Source organism: Microcebus murinus, chromosome 6 (assembly GCF_040939455.1).
Source record: "Microcebus murinus isolate Inina chromosome 6, M.murinus_Inina_mat1.0, whole genome shotgun sequence".
NCBI classification, from domain to species: Eukaryota; Metazoa; Chordata; class Mammalia; order Primates; family Cheirogaleidae; genus Microcebus; species Microcebus murinus.
Genome location: NC_134109.1, coordinates 78,726,154 through 78,741,281, shown reverse-complemented (window position 1 = coordinate 78,741,281; position 15,128 = coordinate 78,726,154). Strand labels below are relative to the sequence as shown.

General features: G+C 43.1%; 1 long non-coding RNA gene across 2 annotated transcripts; it reads left to right on the top strand.

Moving 5' to 3' along the window:
- The first annotated feature begins 1,840 nt into the window (after positions 1-1,840).
- On the top strand, positions 1,841-7,828 carry LOC142871397 (uncharacterized). Of its 2 annotated transcripts, none has more exons than XR_012919646.1 (3): positions 1,841-1,983; positions 2,786-2,968; positions 7,498-7,828. It is a non-coding gene; the product is annotated as an uncharacterized LOC142871397 (long non-coding RNA). The 2 variants fall into 2 exon arrangements; XR_012919645.1 differs by having other exon boundaries at positions 2,786-3,053.
- Positions 7,829-15,128: the final 7,300 nt, after the last annotated feature.

The following is a 15,128-nucleotide window of genomic DNA, read 5'->3' as shown; positions in this document are numbered from 1 at the left end:
TTGCCCAGGGATAGACTTTAGAGAGAAACTAGGCAGTGAAGGATACTGACAGCACCCCCAAAGGAAGTGAGCACAGCAAGCCAGGAATTCGCTCAGTGCCAGGGGCTGTAGACTTTGCACGCAATGATCCAGGTGAGGTGGGTAGAGACAGGTGGACCTCCACCAAAGGGTGGAGATTGACCTTGGGAATCTGCCAGCCTGTGTCTAGTGGTGCCTGGTCCCAGTTTGCTGAGGACTTTCCTGGTTTTAACATGGGAAATCCCACATCTAAGGAAACCCCCTCCATCCCAGACAAACTGGTACAGTTGGTCACCGTACATTTGTCAAACCTCACTGGTTAGTTAGTGTTCCCGCCACAAACTTCTTGCACAAATAACTTTTCTTGCTTTCTAGCCAGGGAGTCCAACTTTCTCTGCTGAAGAAATGAGCGTGGGAAAAGTGCCATTGTTCACAGGCTACTCAGCAACCCTGCTCTGTGTTCAAAGGACGTGGTCTTACTTGGATGAGGCTGATCAGATTTGCCCTCTAATTTGCCATGTTTATATTTAAAGTAGCAAAATGGGTTCAGCTTTGATGCAAAGTGGACAAACCATTTTGCTTTGGAAGTTTGGAACTATTAGCTCAACAAGAATGGGCTCTATCACTTTGGGATGGTCTTCATTTGCTGTGCATGTCACCTTCTTGGAATATGGGCCTTGGTAATGGGTGAGGACAGAGGAGACAGCAAAGAGACATCAGGAAATGTCAGGTTTGTTATGTTATTTAAGGAACTGAAACCAGGTAGCCCTCAGTCCAAGCAGGTGGCTGTAAACCAAGTCCCCACCTAACTTAATGCAAATAAGCCGCTGACTCTCCCGGTTCCCCCATGGGCAATGGCTCTTGGAAAAACTTTGGTCAAAATTACCTACCAAGGTACACACTAGATATTTCTAAAATATTTAGTTCTAAACTAGGCTGTGCAGGAGAGTGAAAAGAAAAAAAAAAGGTATAGTTCTGGTTTTAAGGGAATCAAAATTTAATCATGAGAGAGAGGTGAATACACGTGAAGAAAACCTGAAAAAGCTCCACACTGTGAGGCATAGAAGTAAGTGCTCTAGGAATTCAGAAGAGAGGGTGTGGGTGTGGGCAGGAGAAACCCAAGAGGGCTTCATAGAGGAGGGGGTGCTTTTGCCGTGTGTTAGAGAACAGAAAGGAGACGGTGTCTTGGCAGAATCACAGTGTAAGTGAAGGCTAAAGAGTCAGGTCATTGTCTCTGCGGGAGCCCAGCTTCACCTCCGTGGCGTCCCTCTTGCTTCTGTCACCAAAGGCCATGTTTAAAACGTGACAGATGAAGTGCCAGGCAAGACAGCACACGTTTTGCCCTACTTCCCTCTCCTGCAGTTCCTCCCTGATTGACGATAGTGACTCGAGTTGGGTCATCACTCGACTTCCAAACTCTCAATCCAGTCATGTGCCACTGGGTCTTGACTTCAGTGTCATGAGTCATTGTATTGTATTAAAGACTATGAGGGCTTTTCTCTCCCTCTCATATGTTTGCTGGAATAGTTTCTCTAAGAATTATTTAGTGTCCTACTGCAGTCAGATGAGACGTGGTGGACTTTCTACTCATGCTGTCAATGTTTAGTGATTTTCTCAAATTCTACCAACAAAAAAGCATGGGGTTCGGTTTGACCTGTTTGGCTAATGTTTCTATGGCACCTACCTCTTAGGGAGTGACCTTCTCAGGCTCCTCTGCTCGGATTTGAGTTGGGCTCCTTAAGGTTTTGAATTTGACAGCTTGAAAGGCACAATCTAAGGGCCCTCAGTGACTCACTGTGGTTTCCTTGTGGGGTGCCCAGTTTGCAGCACTTTCTTGGTAAAAGCAAACCTCTTTAAAGCATGTCACAATCGCTGCACACTTCATTTTCTGCAGAAAAGGGGAAATGCAACTGGACATGCAGCTTATTGGAAGAAGGTTTGGAAATGAGGCATGGATATGCAAAGGTGAGTGGCAGGAGCCAGCTGGCAGGGGAGCGCTGGGGGGCTGGAGACCACGAGGGCCTTGAGGGAGCGTCGTGGGGAAGGGGGAAGCAGCACCTCCCTCCCAAGGCGATGCATGGGAGGGAGCAAACCGTAGGCTCTGGGGCACTTTGTTCATGGTGATGAAACACCCTTTGTGCCATGTCTTTCACTGAATCCACACAGTCAAGCAGAGGGTACAGTTCCTCCCTGTAGGCTGATGTCCCAACTTCTATATTGTTCCAGTGTGACTGACATGGGGAAGTGTTAGAAGTAAAGAACTCTGAGAAGTCTTGACTCAAGGGACTGCTTTGAAAGCCGCCATGGCCAATTTTCCTGTTGCTGACCTTTTGTGTTCTGCCTTACTCATACTCAATGCTTGGCACGTTGTGACTGTTTGTTGACCGAAGGAGTGACCACATGGGACTCACTAGAGAGCTGCTGCTTGAGCGAATGTGGATCAGACTTCCACTCGTCTTGGCAGTCCTTTATCATGACAGATCTCACACATGAAGCTGACTCTGTTTCAGCCATTTTAGCAGCTCGTGGCAATTTCTCCCATCACCCCCTCCCCAGTCTCCGGAGTTAAGCATGCTTAGGTAAGTGAGGCTAACTTGCACTATCTCAAAACGTAACAAAGTGGGTCTTTGAGATAAATGATCTTACTGAACTAGTAGGTCCGGGGAATGTGGCTTATGGGCACAGAGGGTGGGATCCTGACTTCGCCATTGCCACCCGCCACTGGGGAAAGGCATTGGGAGTTCAACGCCCTTTCTGTTTACCACAGGCTCGTCCCGCTGCTGTTATATTCCTGTCTAGAACTGCAGAGAAGAGACGTTGGGACTTGAAGAGTTGCACATGCCAACACGCTCAGGGTTATGTTATCACTTCGTGGAAAGTCTTGCGCTGCTCTTAAAGTTCATGAAAAATCATGTTTTCACCACCTCCGAGGGACCAAGCCAAACACTTGGTAAATTTCTGCCTGAGTCTGTTTGGAGGCTATTTACGGATGAAAGATGCATGCTTCACAACCTCGTCACTACTGGACCTGGGTGGTGAGGTTTTACTCGGCTTAAACACATAAACACAGACACAGGCACAGATAGAGACACAGACACGCGTAGACATGGACTCACACACACAGACACAAACATATAGACGACATTCACATACAGGTGGTAGAAATAATCTGGGACAGGGATATAGAAATGTTGTCAAAAGGTCTCCTTATGCAGGAATAACTCCTAAAGACAAATAAGTGACAAACAAATATGAACAGTTGGAGAGATATAAGCTAGACCGAGTCAGCCAAGGTGAGGTTCCACTTGATTCTGGCTGGATTCAACTTATATTCCTGGTGACATGGAGTAGATAAGCCTGACTCATGTTATGAACCTGTGTTCCTGCCACAAACACTGCACCGTGAAGAATGGAAAGCCCTGTGTCTAAGTTTAATGACTGGTTCCAGGCTATACATGAAGAGTGCTGAATTTGTGTTCACATTTTGCCAAAGAGAGTCAGTACTTTTTCAGCAAATGCCAAACTAAACAAGCACGTGATTTAGGGTTTGTCAAGGTAAAGGGCTCCCCAGGCATATGTTCAAATAGGTCTGATTCTATTGGCCTAAAGTTAGCACATAGGTGACACTTTGGCCGGGCTGTATTATCCTTCCAGAAAATTTATTGACTTTTAATGGAACAAAACTGAAAATACACCCAATGCCCGAAGGCACTGATGTCAGAGATAATCGTAGCAATGAGAATGAATCCTAGAACTAGAAAGGAAATGGCCCAGAACAAAGCCTCTGGAGGCTGCCAGACGGAAAGCGTGAGTCTTGCCCATTGTTAAAAGAACATCCTCCCTGTCTGGATGCCTGCTTTTATTAGGAACCATATATCTCTCTTACATGAACTTATGACCCAATAATAAATGAGCTGGTTATTAAACCAATTTCCTATCCTAAACTTTTCACTCAGGCCAGCCATGGGCAGGTGTGTTCTGCTGCCTGCCCCACCTTGATGCCTACCCTAGCTGTGTTCCATAGCACTGCCACTGCCCTCGAAATTCCATCTGAACCCTTGTGACTGGGCGGCGTGTGGGTGGTGAGGAAGAGAGAGCAAAAACTCCAGCTCCCCCCTCCCCACAGTGCTGGTTCTGATCATGATCCCTGGATGGAAGATGGATGCTTTGTGGGTCCTTCTGGTGAGCACGGTGATGGCCTTTCTAGGTGAGGACGAGCTGGCCCAAAGCTCTGGTTTGCTCAGTGCCAATCACCAGACCCTAAAATCTGAGAGCTAGTGTCAGTGTCAAACGAGTGTCCTTTCTTTTCCTTCCGGCTCTCTTTCAGGCTGGTCTGTGTACCCCTTCACTGTGCACATCTGACCTGGGTTCAGGCCTTCCATGTCTTCTCCCGTAGGACTCGCTGAGACCTGAAGATTTCTCTTACCCTCTTTCCTCTACCTGGAATAATCTCTTCTGCTACTCTTCTCCTGGGTGGATCCTACTTTTCCTTCAGGTCTCCGTGTCTTCTGAAAGGCTTTCTCTGACTAAGCAGCGACCATACTGTTTGCAATTTCTATCAGAGCACCACATTTATTTTCTGCAAAATACTTATCATAATCAGTTAAGAAATATGCATACTTGTTTTACTGTCTTTCTCCCCCAAATAGAGAGCAAATATCTCTATGAGAACAAATATCAAGTCTTGATTGTTCATTGCTTTACATCTAGCACTTAGCCTGTAGGAGATTACCAGTAAATACCCTTTGACAGAATGAATGCATGAGGATATTGTCAGACCCTGAAAATGACCAGAACCCTGGATTCATTTTCCCAGAAAAGGTCAGAACACAGCACCCTTTGCCTCTCTTCCTCTTGGAAGAGAGTGGAAAGGAGAGGTAGCATGAGAGGGAATAGCAAGGTACTTCCAGCAAGACTTTTATTGTTGTCCAAGGAAAATATCAGTAGGCTAAGCTAACACCTTTGCGCTGAGCCCAGACATGCCCGGCCCTACCAGCCGCCTTGCCAAAATTTCCCACTCTGCCTGGCCTGGCAGCCCACGTCAGAGCCCCTGTTTCCCTGTATGGTTAACTGTTAGAGTTGGCTGTAGAATTGTTGGCAATCAATTACCCCCAGCATCCTCTCAGCGAGGATTAATCATCCCCATGAGACTTGTTTATGAACCTGATTGATTTTAATGATTCTTGGTGCCCTCTGCAGAGGCAGGCCTTTGTACAGAGCTTGTGGAAGGCCAGGATAGCTGCTACCTAAGTTGCTCCCAGAAATGTCACTTCAGTTCCTTTCAGTTCCATTCTACTCAATCAAATCGTCACTGAACTGCAATGTAGATAAACAATGGTTAAGGAAACCATTCACTAAGCCACTGAAGGGATTTCCTCCAATCGGTGGCATTGGGGTTGGCTAGTCTCTTTGGGAACCTCTAATTGTTGTTGCACAGGTCTCTCAATCTCTCAAGGTTTTTGATGGGGCTGGGGAAAAGTGACACTGGGTTGGCTTGTTCACCCACAGCTTCTAGAGTGACCAGTTTCAGACAGGACACCACCTAAGCAAGGTCATGTTTGCCAATGATCTCTTAGATCTTCTTAGTAGTCCTTTTCATGCCATTTCTCTGTCACACCTTGTCTCCAGTTCTGATGTTTTCTTTCTTCTCTCTGCCTTCTTGGTAAGGGGGTACACTGACACTCTCAGGGGTGTCAGTCCCCACCTGGGCTCTGCAGGTAGGATCTGACTCAAATCAGGGTTGTTTTTTTTCCAATGCTTTATGAAACACTTCCTTGATTATAATTCATTTCAAGTGATACTTCTTGTTATAAACTTACTGTCATCCGCACCTACTATGTGACAGGTAATCTGAGCCCCATTTTCAAAATAATTCATGATTCATTGAAGAAAACAGATACTTAAATAAGTAAACATAAAACAAAGCAACATCTCATGTTGCGTGTGTGTGTGTGTGTGTGTTTGTGTGTGTTTGCGTATGCTTTCCAGAAAGTAGCCAGCCATTGTTACTATATTTTTCATTTTATATGGCTGGATATTTTCTGGACAGTCAACATATGTATGTATATATATGAGTTGCTGTCAGACCCTGACAATGACCAACTCCCTAAATTAGTTCTTGTAATATTTCTGATTAGTAAGAACTTAACTATTTACATTAAGGGCTGCAAACTCAAATGCCTACATGACTCAGGGAGAAAATATGTCTGAAATAAGTTGTGGGACTGTGGAGTATTGGAGAGATCATGACAATCCTAAGGAGGTCAGTGGCTATGCTATGTTGTCTGATTATTGCTGCTCAAGAAGGAGGAATCAATATTGCCTGCTCTTTTGATTGTTTAAGACAGCATAAAAATCCAAATTTCTCACGTGACATTTCCTAATTTAAGTAATCCTACTGGCCAAAAAAAGTCCAGCCTAAATCTGAATATAGCTCACAGCTACAGATTCATAAGACTGATTTGCACCAGGAATGCAGACTTTTTAATGAACATATTAGTGCAACTGAGACTAGTGGGCTAATTTTATGGGTTTTAAGCCATTGTGGATCAGTTTATCTCCTATGGTGCTGATGGCTTTCAGTCCTCAGTTGCCATGTGTCATTGTCTATCCTCTGATGATCCATTACCCTCTGGAAAGTTCACCGATTTGTTGCTGTGCATGTGGTGGGGCCTCACAAGATGTGAGGAGACAAATCACTCAGAGTCTGTTGTTGCTTCAGACATGCCTGGGTTGTTCTGTTTCCATTTTGTCTCCCAACTTCCCTGCCTTTGTGAAATTTGTCTTCCCTGAGTTCTGTTCCAGAATTTCCTTTTCTTTTTCACATCTCATCTGTTCTCCTGACACCCTGGGGGATACTGGTTTAATTTTCCATGAAAATTGTTTATTCTTCTTCCTAGGCACAGAACTAGACAGTGTTTCCCAGCCTTCCTGGAGGTAGGGGAGACCATATGACTGACCCAAACTGCCCCTTTCATGTAGGCGCCCCCATCCTGCCTTCCCTGTCCAGTAGCTTGATGCAGATAACCATCACAACCTGGTGTAGATAACCATGGCAACCAAAAGCCAGGTATGAATATGGCAGAGCCACAAAAATGGAATAATCATGGGTCCCTGCATTAGTACTTGGGGAGAGTGCTCTGTTGCTCAGAAGTTCCTGTACTTTACGTGACTGCGAAGTGAACTGATACTGCATTTGAATCATTATCTGTTTTGGTGTGTGCTGTGGTTTGCATGTGGATTGTCCTGCTAAAATTCATGTTGAAATTTAGTCCTCAATGTGGCAGCATTGGGCAGTGGGGCCTAATGGGAGGTGTTTGGGTCATGGGGCAGATGGATCACCAATAGATTTGTGCCTTCCTACAGAGGTGAGTGAGTTCTTCCTCTCACGGGAATAGATTAGTTGTCATGAGACCCATTTGTTGAAAGGAGTCTGACTCCCTTTCTCTTCACACACCCCATTGTTTCCTCTCTCACCAGGTGATCTCTGCACACAACCACTCCCCTTCTGCTTTCTGCCATGAGTGGGAGCTGCCTGAGGCCCTCACCAGATGCAGCTGCCCAATCTCAGACTTTTCAGCCACCAGAATGTTGAGCCAAATAAACTTCTTTCTTCATGAATTATCCTACCTCAGGTATTCTGTTAGAGCTGCACAAAACAAAGTAGGCCAGGGTATGTTAATGTACTAATAGACGTCTGCTAGATTGTAAGCAACATAAAACCCAAGTGAATGCTCCATTTATCTTTTCCTAGCTGTGTTCTTAGAACCTAGCGTAGAAGCAGACACACCATAGGTGCTTAGTAAATGCTCTGGACTAAATGAACGAATGAAGGAATGTATTCATAGAACTTTAGTAGAGATTTAGCCATCATACATCCCAATTCTCATTGTATAACAAATGAAGAAATGGAAGCTCACAGAGAAGAAGTGACTTTCCAAGGCCACAGATTTAGTTAATTATAGAATAGGGATCAGCAAGCAAGGAGGTTCCATCTGCTGTCTTTCTCCATCCCATGCTTCCCTCCATGGCAACCATATTTATATCAGCAACTATGAAAGAAAGAAAAGGAAGATTTCATGCCTTCAATGCTAGTCTATTCATCTCAACTAGAATGAGTTCACACCATTCACATCTGAAATAAGTTGTGAGTAGCCTGCGTACTTTTCTGGGGCTTCATGGGAAATCTGTTTGTAAATCACAAAGTAGGAAAGACATGCAACTCTCATTTGATCTACACTTTATGAAGTTAAGGAAAGCATCATGCAAAAAGTGGGCTTGAATAGGATTTTGTAAAGAGGGATGGATGTGGTTTGGAGGATAGTGTCTTAAAATATGATGCTGTGTGTACAAAGCTCAGATCAGCAAAGGATGCTGCGTGTTCCTGGTGGTCATAGCCAGACTGAGTGTGGATTGAGCAAAGCTGAAAGGATCTTGCTGGGAGCTCAGCAACAAAAAGGCAGCCAAGTGGATAAAAAAACTCAGAGATTATATTTGATCATTGGTGCTTATATCTCTTCTATTTGAATTAAAATATGATATAGATACAAACTTCATGTTTTTAAACATGAAGAGTTATCTTAACCCAACAAATGACAAACTCTGAATTTCCCACAAAGACCTTTCAACACTCAGCTCCACTATGACTGAAAACGACTCTCCTGGGAGCTATTGTTATTTGTTTCTGGTTTTATAAATCCTTAAATCCTATACCTATGTCCTTTCACTGTCTTTCAAAAGTAGGCATATCCTGAATGTCCTGGTCGTCACATTAACCTTCATGGCGGCATTGCCTGTTGCTGGCATAGAACCCGACTGGACAGGCAGGTCTAGGTGAAGGAAAAAACCTGCATATGTTCTCTGAGCTGGATATGGATGAATTGTGGCTTCGTGGGATAAAAACACTGTCAAGTTCTCCCAGAAAGTAAAATTGATTTAAGAATTCAGGGTGGGGATAATTATTTGTTCCCCAAAACTGCTTTGTGCTTGCAAGGTATTCTTTTGAAGGTACAGTGACTCTATTTTTGATGAAAAGATGCTCGAGAAGGGACAGAATAAAAGAAACCGGGATTCTGAGCCCTCTGATAAGAAGGACATCTCTTGTCTAGTCCATTTGTTTTCAAAGTCTTTGGGGCCTGGATCAGACTGGCTTTGATGCATTGCCATTTTAGCTCCACTGTGGTAATGCACAAACCCTGTGTCACTTATCACTGCTTGCTCCAAGTCAAGGGCCATGCTCTCTGGAAGCTGGAATGCAGTCCCTCCTCCAGAGAGGCCTGCCCAGGACAGCACAGGTGGGGAGACCTGGGACTGGAGCCATCCAAGGTATCACACAGGGTTGCCTTAGTTCTAAGACTGAGATGCTGAGTGCAACCCTGTCCCCTGCGTGTCTGAGGGACTGAGTTAAGGGAACTGTACTCACTCCCCTTCCTAGGAGGACTTCTCTCAGAGTTAACCCTAAGCATGATGTTTGTGGAATTAAGTGCATTAAGTGGTAGTTTGCCAGATCCTCAGAATATCTAGGACTTTCCTACGAAGAGCATCTGAAAAACTAAACATGGTTGAACTTGGGATGAGAAGCCTGAAAAAAGAAGCAGGTCTTTGCAATGCTATGGAAATATTTCCAGCAACCAGTTGCTCTATGCTTACTTACGTGTGTTGTGTTACATGTCCACAAGGGAGGCCACTTTTCCTGTGACTGTTGGTCTTGACTTGTTCTTCTGGGTGGGTGAGGTGGGGAGGGAAGTAGAGGGATGAAGTAAAAGATCTTAGAAAACACATCTTAAATGGAGTTCTTCAGATTTGATTTTTTAAAAAGTGCATAGAAAGTTAGAAAAGTCCATAGAAGAAAAGGGGAAACCCCTCATGTCCAAGTTGTGTCATTGTGGTATTGAGCAAAGTTGGGTTTCTGCAATTGCAAGGGAGTATACACGAAGCCCTTCTCTCTAAGTATGGGACAAAATCTGCCTCTCTCCACACTTTCTTGAGTTGCCCCATAGTTTTCACACACAACTCTTGCTCCCCTATCAAACACACGCTGCAGCACCACATGATTGGGCAATGACCTTTTCACACTTTTGAGTCATGCTGTTGCAATTACAGATTCAGTACATAACATGTGTGTCAAAATCTGTCGTGAGCCTTCCTGTTCGGTTGAGTGTTTGGACAAAGAGTTGTTCTTTTCACCCGCTAACTTTCTAAACTGTAGGCATCTACAACTGTTTTCACCTTGTTTACTTTCAAAGACTGACTTTTTTTTTATTGTTAAAGAATCAAGTTTAAAATAAAGGTCGATTCTCTCTCGCTCTTGCCTTGTGCCAAAGCACTTCAGACTTTCCAGCATAATCTGCATTTAGGCACAGACCAAGCTCAAGAGGTTGAGCCCAAAGGGAAGAAAAGGTTTGTGAGAGCTATGAACAGATGGAAGCAGGGTTTTAGTTTTAATTAGGGGCTCATTTAGGATGGAAATCTGTATGTAATCTGAACCGCTGTGTGCACTGTGGCAGACGCTAAATGAGGGAACAATGCGAACCACTGTTGGAATTTTATCTGAACTGCAACCATACCTCAGTTTTCCAGGTAAACCATATTGTCAAATACAGCGACTTAGCCAGAAGGGAGTTCTCAGAGCAAGGGCAGGGAAACTGTATACAACCCCTGACGATGGGGATGTGAGAAGAGAGTGTGGGAGAGAATGAATGGCTTGTTGCAAACTGAGACGCCTTTTGTCCCCTTATGTTAAATATGTTTGTTCTGAAACCTGGAGTAAGCCCCTAGAATTCTCCTCTGTCTTCTGCCAGGATGGGAGAGTCTTTTTCCTGTACACTCTCTTAGTACTTGGTCACCTTAACAGCTTCTGGGTGGACCCAGTCAAATATTTAAACTCAGAAATGGTTCTTCTTTTCCCCTCGACAGCAACACATTGCACTAGGGAGCCATGTCATAAATCAGCGGAAACACACTTTCTTTTCTGTATGAAAGCTCACACAACTTCTTTGACCTACTTTGCATACAATAACCGTGCAGCCAAAAACGTACTTTGCCTCATTAGATAGGGGCTGTGCTTGCCTGGTCCTGCCTCTTTTCTGTATATTGATGTCTCTTGGCAGAGGTACTTCCATTACAGCCTGCTATCCTGGGGCTGGAGATAAAAGCACCCCGACATTTAGCAATAGTGGATGAACTAAGTCTGACAAAGAGAATACCTAGTTGATTCAGGGGTTTGAGTGAGGATGGTAAACATACAGTGTGCTTTCCTCAAACCCTATCCTCATGTGTGCTTGTATCTTCTTTGGAAATATTCGAGTTCTTTTTAAACAATATGGGATGTGGAAAGAGAATATGATAAGATATCATTTGGAGAAATCTATCAGGGTACAGGCTGACCTTGGGAAGGATTACAAAAGTATAATTTCAGGGTAGGGGCTGTAAGTTTATTAAACAATTTTATTCAAAGGGGCTTTTGGTAACATTTTTTATTTTTTATATCATTATTATTCTTTTTTTTTTTTTTTAATTTGAGACAGTCTCACTCTGTTGCCCGGGCTAGAGTGCCGTGGCATCAGCCTAGTTCACAGCAACCTCAAACTCCTAGGCTCAAGCAATCCTCCTGCCTCAGCCTCCCGTGTAGCTGGGACTACAGGCATGTGCCACCATGCCCAGCTAATTATATATATGTGTATATATATGTGTATATATATATATATATGCATATTTTTTAGTTGTCCAGCTCAAATGATCCGCCCGTCTCGGCCTCCCAGAGTGCTAGGATTATAGGCGTGAGCCACCACGCCTGGCCTTTGTAACATTTTTAACTGAGTTTGATCTAGTTCTTTCTCAAAGGTCTCAGAAGAAATTCAGTATGAGTTCCAGGAGAGAGGGGTTGCCCTTCCCTTGGGGAAGGAAGTGAATAAGAGGGCAGGCTATGATGTGTATAGAAACAGCACGGATGAGATGTGGGCAGGGGAGAGAGAGGCGTGGAACTTTCTAAGAGAAAACCAAAACTTCACATGCCTTTAGAAATTACATTTTTATTTTATAACTTACTGCCAGTAGACTGGGGCCAATTAACTTATGATAGGCAGAATTATGTATAGTAAAGAAAGTGCTGGTATAAAAAAAGAATAACCCTTGGGAAGGAGGGGAAGATTGAAAATACATTCATCCATTAATAAATCTTTCTGCTTATGAAATTAAAAAGAATTTTTTCACATTATTATGTTCTTTGCTCAAATCAGACACAGTTATTATTCCTTGTGGTATGTGAGGAAAGGTGGGTCTGAAAAAGGTATTCCAGATGGGAGATTCAGATTGTGTTGGCAGATGATTCAACCAAAGGCATTTATTCTCTGCAGCTTTCCAAGCCACTCTCCGGGAAGACACACCTGAGGGGAGGCAGATGCAAAGCGTGAGGTGAGAGGAATGAGAAAACCCAGGCTGGCCTGCGGAGAGAAAGGACAGTCTCCTTCGGAGTCCTGTTTGGGCTCCATACAGGCAACCCCGCCCCCCCAGAGGGAAAGCTCAGGAAAACCAAAGTGAGAAGTGAACACTGGGCATTTTTACATGGCAATACACTCTCAGCAGTAAAGCAGATTGTCTATTGGAGTTGGGATTATAACTTAGTGTATGTGCAAACATCAAACTGAATTTCATAGATCAATGTCCCATTCTTGTGCATTAATGAAATAACCAAACATTATACATAGTGAAGGTAGAGGCAAATATTTCTGCATATTAATCAGTCAGTCCATAATGTTTATTGATATAGCATTGTTTGAAGGCTGAGAAGACAGTTGATTAGAGTATAATTTGGATTTCAGATTTGAATACTACTTTTTTTTTTTTTTTGCTTTTTTATTATCGAAGTCAAGGGTTCTCTAAGTGTTTCCTTCATAATCTGCCACTTATTTCTACTGCTGCTTGCATTTATTACAATTATTAGTAACTGTTCTCTTAAGTAAGAGTTTATGTTAGTCCTTAGAGAGAGAGAAAAAAAGAATGAGACCAAAGAAGAGACCCTTACCTGCAGGCCAGAGCCAGGTCAGCACCTGGGAACCTTGTAACCAATAAACTGAAGCAAGTTTGGAACTGGAGGTTAAAAATGGCTCTAAGAATAAGTATGATAGTCAATATTAATTGCGTGTTTATTATGGGATAGGTGCTAAGTCTATTACATGTACTCCTCTTAATCCTCAAATCTGCCCCAGAGATAGGAACATTGTCCTTCCCATTTTATATGTGGGAAAACTGAGCCCTAAAGGGCTTTTGCAACTTGCATGATGTTCCACTGCTGGCAGGCAGCAGGGTTGGGATTAGAACCCTGCTCTGTCTGACTTCAGAGTGTGAGCTTCACTCCAGAGGCAAAATTACTATATTTCTAATTTTATGAAGATTGTTGTAGAAGACACGATTTGACCATAAAACGCCTTCTGATAAATCCTCTAAACATAGATTTAGTTTTGTGCTGAAGTTCAGTTACTAAGGTTATGGAGTGTTAAGTACCGACATAACTCTTCTCTTCCCTGCTCTTCTAGAGCAAAACCCAAAGGCAAGCGAGAACCAAATAACATCTAAGCGCCAGAGCGAGCCCAGTGACTGCTCCTCCTTTCTTTTTCCTGACTGTGTGTCTCAGTTTACTTTACTTCTATGAATATTAACTTTTAAAAACTAAGCATACAATTTAGTACTATAAGTATTATGGTAAGTGCTGTTAGTTAAAACAAATTAATAAAAGCAAAATACACTTGACATAATTAGGTAAATAAAGGAGACCACATTTGTGTCAAAATAAATAATATAATTCTGCTGCCCAAACAATTCTTGTGTTAAAATAGCCCCACAAAAAGAATGTCCTTGATTTCTGGGTGATTTAATAAAGGACATACTTTTTCCAAATATCCGATTCAAAGAATCAATTTCACCACCACTGGGCTCATAGCCATAGACCCATAACCATAGGGAACTGGCTGAACCATTCTTTGATCCTCATACTCGGTCCTCAGTAAATATAACCCCAATAATGAACATATCATAGGTTGAGTTAAGGACATTACTGAATGGTCCCATTAAATTAGATAAAACAGAAAGAAATGGTTTAAGAATTTAGAACCTTCCAAGAAAGAAAATGTAAGTAAGCAATGGGCATTTATAGGATGTATTTGTATCTGCTGCTCATATTAAAATTTAATTGCTGGGATTTAAGAAACTTAAATTCTGGCCGGGCGCGGTGGCTCACGCCTGTAATCCTAGCACTTTGGGAGGCCGAGGCGGGCGGATCGCTCAAGGTCAGGAGTTCGAAACCAGCCTGAGCGAGACCCCGTCTCTACCAAAAATAGAAAGAAATTAATTGACCAACTAAAAATATATATACAAAAAATTAGCCGGGCATGGTGGCGCATGCCTGTAGTCCCAGCTACTCGGGAGGCTGAGGCAGTAGGATCGCTGAGCCCAGGAGATTGAGGTTGCTGTGAGCCAGGCTGACGCCACGGCACTCACTCTAGCCTGGGCAACAAAGTGAGACTCTGTCTCAAAAAAAAAAAAAGAAACTTAAATTCTTATTTTTGATTTTAATGTAATATTTTTAAAATATTACATTAATAAACTATACTTTGGTCTAAGAAAGTGGATCTTGAAATGTTTCTGGATTTTTCTTTAAGTCATTATCTGCTCATATTTGGTTTTGGGATCCGTGTCAGTCCATAGTGGTATTATGAAGGTATTTGGAAAACATTCACTTTGGCTTTTGTTTTCCTTGAAGCCTCCATGGCTTGTGATAAGGCATCCTTTACCTGGTCAGCCCTGTAAGCCAAGGAAAATGGAACTTGAATTCTAACACTATGGAGCAGCTGTTGGCAAGGAGACTATAGAGCTGCAGTAAATTTAAGAGGACATAGCAACAATTGTGAGGACTGACCAGGTCTGAAATGAAGGTAACTCATTTTATGTTGTGGCCATGCTAACGTTAAGGAGGAAGCTTATAGGAAGAGAAATGCTGATATGACATGCTGTATGGATTTTAGTCCTGTGCTTCTGCTCTCTCACATCCAAATCATCATAGGGGAATAAATAAAGTCTAGGACCTTCCATGTTTAATAATGAACTGGTTTGCAACA